Consider the following 10,000-nt stretch of genomic DNA (forward strand, 5'->3'; position numbering starts at 1 on the left):
TTCCCCCTCTCCCAACCAGGGGGCCTGGGGAGCCTCCTCCTGCGGGGATGGGGAACCAGGGGCCTGGGGAACATTTTCAACACTTTGGGGCATTTTTAAACACTTTGCTCTTTTTCCCCCTCTCCCAACCAGGGGGCCTGGGGAGCCTCCTCCTGCGGGGATGGGGAACCAGGGGCCTGGGGAACATTTTCAACACTTTGGGGCATTTTTAAACACTTTGCTCTTTTTCCCCCTCTCCCAACCAGGGGGCCTGGGGAGCCTCCTCCTGCGGGGATGGGGAACCAGGGGCCTGGGGAACATTTTCAACACTTTGGGGCATTTTTAAACACTTTGCTCTTTTTCCCCCTCTCCCAACCAGGGGGCCTTGGGAGCCTCCTCCTGCGGGGATGGGGAACCAGGGGCCTGGGGAACATTTTCAACACTTTGGGGCATTTTTAAACACTTTGCTCTTTTTCCCCCTCTCCCAACCAGGGGGCCTGGGGAGCCTCCTCCTGCGGGGATGGGGAACCAGGGGCCTGGGGAACATTTTCAACACTTTGGGGCATTTTTAAACACTTTGCTCTTTTTCCCCCTCTCCCAACCAGGGGGCCTGGGGAGCCTCCTCCTGCGGGGATGGGGAACCAGGGGCCTGGGGAACATTTTCAACACTTTGGGGCATTTTTAAACACTTTGCTCTTTTTCCCCCTCTCCCAACCAGGGGCCTGGGGAGCCTCCTCCTGCGGGCATGGAGAACCAGGGGGCCTGGGGAGCCTCCTCCTGCGGGGATGGGGAACCAGGGGCCTGGGGGGCCTCCTCCTGCGGGGATGGAGAACCAGGGGGCCTGGGGAGCCTCCTCCTGCGGGGATGGGGAACCAGGGGGCCTGGGGAGCCTCCTCCTGCGGGGATGGGGAACCAGGGGGCCTGGGGAGCCTCCTCCTGCGGGGATGGAGAACCAGGGGGCCTGGGGAGCCTCCTCCTGCGGTCATGGAGAACCAGGGGGCCTGGGGAGCCTCCTCCTGCGGGCATGGAGAACCAGGGGCCTGGGGAGCCTCCTCCTGCGGGGATGGAGAACCAGGGGGCCTGGGGAGCCTCCTCCTGCGGGCATGGAGAACCAGGGGGCCTGGGGAGCCTCCTCCTGCGGGCATGGAGAACCAGGGGGCCTGGGGAGCCTCCTCCTGCGGGGATGGGGAACCAGGGGCCTGGGGAGCCTCCTCCTGCGGGGATGGAGAACCAAGGGGCCTGGGGAGCCTCCTCCTGCGGGCATGGAGAACATGGGGGCCTGGGGAGCCTCCTCCTGCGGGGATGGAGAACCAGGGGGCCTGGGGAGCCTCCTCCTGCGGGCATGGAGAACCAGGGGGCCTGGGGAGCCTCCTCCTGCGGGGATGGGGAACCAGGGGGCCTGGGGAGCCTCCTCCTGCGGGGATGGAGAACCAGGGGGCCTGGGGAGCCTCCTCCTGCGGGCATGGAGAACCAGGGGGCCTGGGGAGCCTCCTCCTGCGGGGATGGAGAACCAGGGCGCCTGGGGAGCCTCCTCCTGCGGGGATGGGGAACCAGGGGGCCTGGGGAGCCTCCTCCTGCGGGGATGGGGAACCAGGGGGCCTGGGGAGCCTCCTCCTGCGGGGATGGAGAACCAGGGGGCCTGGGGAGCCTCCTCCTGCGGTCATGGAGAACCAGGGGGCCTGGGGAGCCTCCTCCTGCGGGCATGGAGAACCAGGGGCCTGGGGAGCCTCCTCCTGCGGGGATGGAGAACCAGGGGGCCTGGGGAGCCTCCTCCTGCGGGCATGGAGAACCAGGGGGCCTGGGGAGCCTCCTCCTGCGGGCATGGAGAACCAGGGGGCCTGGGGAGCCTCCTCCTGCGGGGATGGGGAACCAGGGGCCTGGGGAGCCTCCTCCTGCGGGGATGGAGAACCAAGGGGCCTGGGGAGCCTCCTCCTGCGGGCATGGAGAACATGGGGGCCTGGGGAGCCTCCTCCTGCGGGGATGGAGAACCAGGGGGCCTGGGGAGCCTCCTCCTGCGGGCATGGAGAACCAGGGGGCCTGGGGAGCCTCCTCCTGCGGGGATGGGGAACCAGGGGGCCTGGGGAGCCTCCTCCTGCGGGGATGGAGAACCAGGGGGCCTGGGGAGCCTCCTCCTGCGGGCATGGAGAACCAGGGGGCCTGGGGAGCCTCCTCCTGCGGGGATGGAGAACCAGGGCGCCTGGGGAGCCTCCTCCTGCGGGGATGGAGAACCAGGGGCCTGGGGAGCCTCCTCCTGCGGGGATGGGGAACCAAGGGGCCTGGGGAGCCTCCTCCTGCGGGCATGGAGAACATGGGGGCCTGGGGAGCCTCCTCCTGCGGGGATGGAGAACCAGGGGGCCTGGGGAGCCTCCTCCTGCGGGGATGGGGAACCAGGGGGCCTGGGGAGCCTCCTCCTGCGGGGATGGAGAACCAGGGGGCCTGGGGAGCCTCCTCCTGCGGGCATGGAGAACCAGGGGGCCTGGGGAGCCTCCTCCTGCGGGGATGGAGAACCAGGGCGCCTGGGGAGCCTCCTCCTGCGGGGATGGGGAACCAGGGGGCCTGGGGAGCCTCCTCCTGCGGGGATGGGGAACCAGGGGCCTGGGGAACATTTTCAACACTTTGGGGCATTTCACAAGCGCTTCCCTCGCTTACGGCCACACCACCCTGAATGAGCCCGATCTCGTCTGATCTCGGAAGCCAAGCAGGGTCGGGCCCAGTTAGTACTTGGATGGGAGACCGCCTGGGAATACTGGGTGCTGTAAGCATTTTTTTTTGCCATTATTTGTGGGTAGAAAAGTGAGAAAAGTGACCTAAAATAGAACCGGGACTAGGCGGCAGTTCCCCCCACCAGGCGGCGGCATTTGGGGCATTATTTGTGGGTAAGAAAGTGAGAAAAGTGACCTAAAATAGAACCGGGACTAGGCGGCAGTTCCCCCCACCAGGCGGCGGCATTTGGGGCATTATTTGTGGGTCAGAAAGTGAGAAAAGTGACCTAAAATAGAACCGGGACTAGGCGGCAGTTCCCCCCACCAGGCGGCGGCATTTGGGGCATTATTTGTGGGTAAGAAAGTGAGAAAAGTGACCTAAAATAGAACCGGGACTAGGCGGCAGTTCCCCCCACCAGGCGGCGGCATTTGGGGCATTATTTGTGGGTCAGAAAGTGAGAAAAGTGACCTAAAATAGAACCGGGACTAGGCGGCAGTTCCCCCCACCAGGCGGCGGCATTTGGGGCATTATTTGTGGGTAAGAAAGTGAGAAAAGTGACCTAAAATAGAACCGGGACTAGGCGGCAGTTCCCCCCACCAGGCGGCGGCATTTGGGGCATTATTTGTGGGTCAGAAAGTGAGAAAAGTGACCTAAAATAGAACCGGGACTAGGCGGCAGTTCCCCCCACCAGGCGGCGGCATTTGGGGCATTATTTGTGGGTAAGAAAGTGAGAAAAGTGACCTAAAATAGAACCGGGACTAGGCGGCAGTTCCCCCCACCAGGCGGCGGCATTTGGGGCATTATTTGTGGGTCAGAAAGTGAGAAAAGTGACCTAAAATAGAACCGGGACTAGGCGGCAGTTCCCCCCACCAGGCGGCGGCATTTGGGGCATTATTTGTGGGTCAGAAAGTGAGAAAAGTGACCTAAAATAGAACCGGGACTAGGCGGCAGTTCCCCCCACCAGGCGGCGGCATTTGGGGCATTATTTGTGGGTAAGAAAGTGAGAAAAGTGACCTAAAATAGAACCGGGACTAGGCGGCAGTTCCCCCCACCAGGCGGCGGCATTTGGGGCGTTATTTGTGGGTAAGAAAGTGAGAAAAGTGACCTAAAATAGAACCGGGACTAGGCGGCAGTTCCCCCACCAGATGGCGGCATTTGGGGACCCGTAGTGTGGGCAGAAAACTCACCAAAGTGACTTAAAATAGAACCGGTGCAGGCGGCATGTCCCCCCACCAGATGGCGGCATTTGGGGACCCGTAGTGTGGGCAGAAAACTCACCAAAGTGACTTAAAATAGAACCGGTGCAGGCGGCATGTTCCCCCACCAGATGGCGGCATTTGGGGACCCGTAGTGTGGGCAGAAAACTCACCAAAGTGACTTAAAATAGAACCGTTGCAGGCGGCATGTTCCCCCACCAGATGGCGGCATTTGGGGACCCGTAGTGTGGGCAGAAAACTCACCAAAGTGACTTAAAATAGAACCGGTGCAGGCGGCATGTTCCCCCACCAGATGGCGGCATTTGGGGAGCCGTAGTGTGGGCAGAAAACTCACCAAAGTGACTTAAAATAGAACCGGTGCAGGCGGCATGTTCCCCCACCAGATGGCGGCATTTGGGGACCCGTAGTGTGGGCAGAAAACTCACCAAAGTGACTTAAAATAGAACCGGTGCAGGCGGCATGTTCCCCCACCAGATGGCGGCATTTGGGGACCTGCAGTGTGGGTAGAAAACTCACCAAAGTGTCCTAAAATAGAACCGGGACCAGGGGGCCTCTTCCCCCACCAGGTGGCGGGCTTGGGGGGCTTGGTTTCCGGGTAGAAAACTCACCAAAGTGTCCTAAAATAGAACCGGGACCAGGGGGCATGTTCCCCCACCAGGCGGCGGGCTTGGGGGGCTTGGTTTGCGGGTAGAAAACTCACCAAAGTGTCCTAAAATAGAACCGGGACCAGGGGGCATGTTCCCCCACCAGGCGGCGGGCTTGGGGGGCTTGGTTTGCGGGTAGAAAACTCACCAAAGTGTCCTAAAATAGAACCGGGACCAGGGGGCATGTTCCCCCACCAGGCGGCGGGCTTGGGGGGCTTGGTTTGCGGGTAGAAAACTCACCAAAGTGTCCTAAAATAGAACCGGGACCAGGGGGCCTCTTCCCCCACCAGGCGGCGGGCTTGGGGGGGCTTGGTTTGCGGGTAGAAAACTCACCAAAGTGACCTAAAATAGAACCGGGCTAGGCGGCATGTTCCCCCACCAGGCGGCGGGCTTGGGGGGCTTGGTTTGCGGGTAGAAAACTCACCAAAGTGTCCTAAAATAGAACCGGGACCAGGGGGCATCTTCCCCCACCAGGCGGCGGGCTTGGGGGGCTTGGTTTGCGGGTAGAAAACTCACCAAAGTGTCCTAAAATAGAACCGGGACCAGGGGGCCTCTTCCCCCACCAGGCGGCGGGCTTGGGGGGCTTGGTTTGCGGGTAGAAAACTCACCAAAGTGACCTAAAATAGAACCGGGCCAGGCGGCATGCTCCCCCACCAGGCGGCGGGCTTGGGGGGCTTGGTTTGCGGGTAGAAAACTCACCAAAGTATCGGCAAAATAGAACCAGGGAAGGGGGGGATGTCGGTCACAAGGTGCCCGAGTCAGAGAACCAGGAAAACGGACATAAATCCAGAAAACCTCGGTGTCTGACTGCTCCTCAAAAAGTGGTCTTTTTGATGTCACGAGCGCAACCACCTAGAGGTTAATGGGGAGGGATGGTGTGAGCGCAAACGGATTTTTCCTAAGTGTGACTGCTCCTCAAAAAGTGGTCTTTTTGATGTCACGAGCGCAACCACCTAGAGGTTAATGGGGAGGGATGGTGTGAGCGCAAACGGATTTTTCCTAAGTGTGACTGCTCCTCAAAAAGTGGTCTTTTTGATGTCACGAGCGCAACCACCTAGAGGTTAATAGGGAGCGAGTACAACAGGGGAGGGAGTGAATGGGCTCGGACTGTGGCCGAGCCTGGTGCCTCAAAATCGGACAAGGTTGGACTGGAAGCCCGCTGAGAACTCTGGTTCTTTTGCCAGACGAAACGAATTTTTTCCGAGTGTGACTGCTCTGCAAAAAGTGGTCTTTTTGATGTCACGAGCGCAACCACCTAGAGGTTAATGGGGAGGGAGTGGAAAAAACGACAAAGTGTTGAGCTCCGGACCGGGATGGCGGGCGACTCGAGCGGTCATGCCCGACTTTGAGACACTTTGTCGCGGTCATGCGAGCGACCTCCACTGCTCCCCGGAGGTGCCCCGGACCGGGTTGGCGGGTGACTCGAGCGGTCGTGCCCGACTTTGAGACACTTTGTCGCGGTCATGCGGGCGTCCTCCGCCGGTCCCCGGAGGTGCCCCGGACCGGGTTGGCGGGTGACTCGAGCGGTCATGCCCGACTTTGAGACACTTTGTCGCGGTCATGCGGGCGTCCTCCGCCGGTCCCTGGAGGTGCCCCGGACCGGGTTGGCGGGTGACTCGAGCGGTCGTGCCCGACTTTGAGACACTTTGTCGCGGTCATGCGGGCGTCCTCCGCCGGTCCCTGGAGGTGCCCCGGACCGGGTTGGCGGGTGACTCGAGCGGTCGTGCCCGACTTTGAGACACTTTGTCGCGGTCATGCGGGCGTCCTCCGCCGGTCCCCGGAGGTGCCCCGGACCGGGTTGGCGGGTGACTCGAGCGGTCATGCCCGACTTTGAGACACTTTGTCGCGGTCATGCGGGCCTCCTCCGCCGGTCCCTGGAGGTGCCCCGGACCGGGTTGGCGGGTGACTCGAACGGTCATGCCCGACTTTGAGACACTTTGTCGCGGTCATGCGGGCGTCCTCCGCCGGTCCCTGGAGGTGCCCCGGACCGGGTTGGCGGGTGACTCGAGCGGTCGTGCCCGACTTTGAGACACTTTGTCGCGGTCATGCGAGCGACCTCCGCCGGTCCCCGGAGGTTCCCCGGACCGGGTTGGCGGGTGACTCGAACGGTCGTGCCCGACTTTGAGACACTTTGTCGCGGTCATGCGGGCGTCCTCCGCCGGTCCCTGGAGGTGCCCCGGACCGGGTTGGCGGGTGACTCGAGCGGTCGTGCCCGACTTTGAGACACTTTGTCGCGGTCATGCGGGCGTCCTCCGCCGGTCCCTGGAGGTGCCCCGGACCGGGTTGGCGGGTGACTCGAGCGGTCATGCCCGACTTTGAGACACTTTGTCGCGGTCATGCGGGCGTCCTCCGCCGGTCCCTGGAGGTGCCCCGGACCGGGTTGGCGGGTGACTCGAGCGGTCATGCCCGACTTTGAGACACTTTGTCGCGGTCATGCGGGCGTCCTCCGCCGGTCCCTGGAGGTGCCCCGGACCGGGTTGGCGGGTGACTCGAGCGGTCGTGCCCGACTTTGAGACACTTTGTCGCGGTCATGCGGGCGTCCTCCGCCGGTCCCTGGAGGTGCCCCGGACCGGGTTGGCGGGTGACTCGAGCGGTCATGCCCGACTTTGAGACACTTTGCCGCGGTCATGCGGGCGACCTCCGCCGGTCCCTGGAGGTGCCCCGGACCGGGTTGGCGGGTGACTCGAGCGGTCGTGCCCGACTTTGAGACACTTTGCCGCGGTCATGCGGGCGACCTCCGCCGGTCCCTGGATGGCGGGCTCCAGTGAGGTCGGCGGGGGAAGGCTCGGGCTGAGGCCGACTTCGGTGCCTCAAAGTCGGACAAGGTTGGATTGGAAGTCCGCTGTGTTGAGGACCAGTGGCATTCGGTGGTGGAACGCTCAGAACTTGGCCGACATCGGTGCCTCAACGTCGGACAAGGTTGGAGTGGATGACCGCTGATAACTCTGGTTCTTTTGCCAGACGAAAGAAATTTTTCCCGAGTGTGACTGCTCTGAAAAAAGTGGTCTTTTTGATGTCACGAGCGCAACCACCTAGAGGTTAATAGGGAGGCACCATAACAGGAGAGGGAGTGAAAAGGCTCGGAGGGTGGCCGAGCCTGGTGCCTCAAAATCGGACAAGGTTGGAGTGGATGACCGCTGAAAACTCTGGTTCTTTTGCCAGACGAAAGAAATTTTTCCCGAGTGTGACTGCTCTGCAAAAAGTGGTCTTTTTGATGTCACGAGCGCAACCACCTAGAGGTTAATAGGGAGGCACCATAACAGGAGAGGGAGTGAAAAGGCTCGGAGGGTGGCCGAGCCTGGTGCCTCAAAATCGGACAAGGTTGGAGTGGATGACCGCTGAAAACTCTGGTTCTTTTGCCAGACGAAAGAAATTTTTTCCGAGTGTGACTGCTCCTCAAAAAGTGGTCTTTTTGATGTCACGAGCGCAACCACCTAGAGGTTAATAGGGAGGCACCATAACAGGAGAGGGAGTGAAAAGGCTCGGAGGGTGGCCGAGCCTGGTGCCTCAAAGTCGGACAAGGTTGGAGTGGATGACCGCTGAAAACTCTGGTTCTTTTGCCAGACGAAAGAAATTTTTTCCGAGTGTGACTGCTCTGCAAAAAGTGGTCTTTTTGATGTCACGAGCGCAACCACCTAGAGGTTAATAGGGAGGCACCATAACAGGAGAGGGAGTGAAAAGGCTCGGAGGGTGGCCGAGCCTGGTGCCTCAAAATCGGACAAGGTTGGAGTGGATGACCGCTGAAAACTCTGGTTCTTTTGCCAGACGAAAGAAATTTTTTTCCGAGTGTGACTGCTCTGCAAAAAGTGGTCTTTTTGATGTCACGAGCGCAACCACCTAGAGGTTAATAGGGAGGCACCATAACAGGAGAGGGAGTGAAAAGGCTCGGAGGGTGGCCGAGCCTGGTGCCTCAAAATCGGACAAGGTTGGAGTGGATGACCGCTGAAAACTCTGGTTCTTTTGCCTGACGAAAGAAATTTTTTCCGAGTGTGACTGCTCTGCAAAAAGTGGTCTTTTTGATGTCACGAGCGCAACCACCTAGAGGTTAATAGGGAGGCACCATAACAGGAGAGGGAGTGAAAAGGCTCGGAGGGTGGCCGAGCCTGGTGCCTCAAAATCGGACAAGGTTGGAGTGGATGACCGCGGAGAACTCTGGTTCTTTTGCCTGACGAAAGAAATTTTTTCCGAGTGTGACTGCTCTGCAAAAAGTGGTCTTTTTGATGTCACGAGCGCAACCACCTAGAGGTTAATAGGGAGGCACCATAACAGGAGAGGGAGTGAAAAGGCTCGGAGGGTGGCCGAGCCTGGTGCCTCAAAGTCGGACAAGGTTGGAGTGGATGGCCGCGGAGAACTCTGGTTCTTTTGCCAGACGAAAGAAATTTTTTCCGAGTGTGACTGCTCCTCAAAAAGTGGTCTTTTTGATGTCACGAGCGCAACCACCTAGAGGTTAATAGGGAGGCACCATAACAGGAGAGGGAGTGAAAAGGCTCGGAGGGTGGCCGAGCCTGGTGCCTCAAAATCGGACAAGGTTGGAGTGGATGGCCGCGGAGAACTCTGGTTCTTTTGCCAGACGAAAGAAATTTTTTCCGAGTGTGACTGCTCCTCAAAAAGTGGTCTTTTTGATGTCACGAGCGCAACCACCTAGAGGTTAATAGGGAGGCACCATAACAGGAGAGGGAAGGAAAGGGCTCGGAGGGTGGCCGAGCCTGGTGCCTCAAAATCGGACAAGGTCGGAGTGGATGGCCGCGGAGAACTCTGGTTCTTTTGCCTGACGAAAGAAATTTTTTCCGAGTGTGACTGCTCTGCAAAAAGTGGTCTTTTTGATGTCACGAGCGCAACCACCTAGAGGTTAATAGGGAGGCACCATAACAGGAGAGGGAAGGAAAAGGCTCGGAGGGTGGCCGAGCCTGGTGCCTCAAAGTCGGACAAGGTTGGAGTGGATGGCCGCGGAGAACTCTGGTTCTTTTGCCTGACGAAAGAAATTTTTTCCGAGTGTGACTGCTCCTCAAAAAGTGGTCTTTTTGATGTCACGAGCGCAACCACCTAGAGGTTAATAGGGAGGCACCATAACAGGAGAGGGAAGGAAAGGGCTCGGAGGGTGGCCGAGCCTGGTGCCTCAAAGTCGGACAAGGTTGGAGTGGATGGCCGCGGAGAACTCTGGTTCTTTTGCCTGACGAAAGAAATTTTTTCCGAGTGTGACTGCTCTGCAAAAAGTGGTCTTTTTGATGTCACGAGCGCAACCACCTAGAGGTTAATAGGGAGGCACCATAACAGGAGAGGGAAGGAAAAGGCTCGGAGGGTGGCCGAGCCTGGTGCCTCAAAGTCGGACAAGGTTGGAGTGGATGGCCGCGGAGAACTCTGGTTCTTTTGCCTGACGAAAGAAATTTTTTCCGAGTGTGACTGCTCCTCAAAAAGTGGTCTTTTTGATGTCACGAGCGCAACCACCTAGAGGTTAAT

The 10,000-nt window shown here is 59.6% G+C and overlaps 1 non-coding gene across 1 annotated transcript; it reads left to right on the forward strand.

The window, feature by feature from the left end:
- The first annotated feature begins 2,622 nt into the window (after positions 1-2,622).
- On the forward strand, positions 2,623-2,741 carry LOC148058562 (5S ribosomal RNA). Its single transcript, XR_015709755.1, has one exon. It is a non-coding gene; the product is annotated as a 5S ribosomal RNA (ribosomal RNA).
- Positions 2,742-10,000: the final 7,259 nt, after the last annotated feature.

Source organism: Callionymus lyra, unplaced genomic scaffold, assembly GCF_982586985.1.
Source record: "Callionymus lyra unplaced genomic scaffold, fCalLyr1.hap1.1 HAP1_SCAFFOLD_73, whole genome shotgun sequence".
Taxonomy (NCBI): Eukaryota; Metazoa; Chordata; class Actinopteri; order Syngnathiformes; family Callionymidae; genus Callionymus; species Callionymus lyra.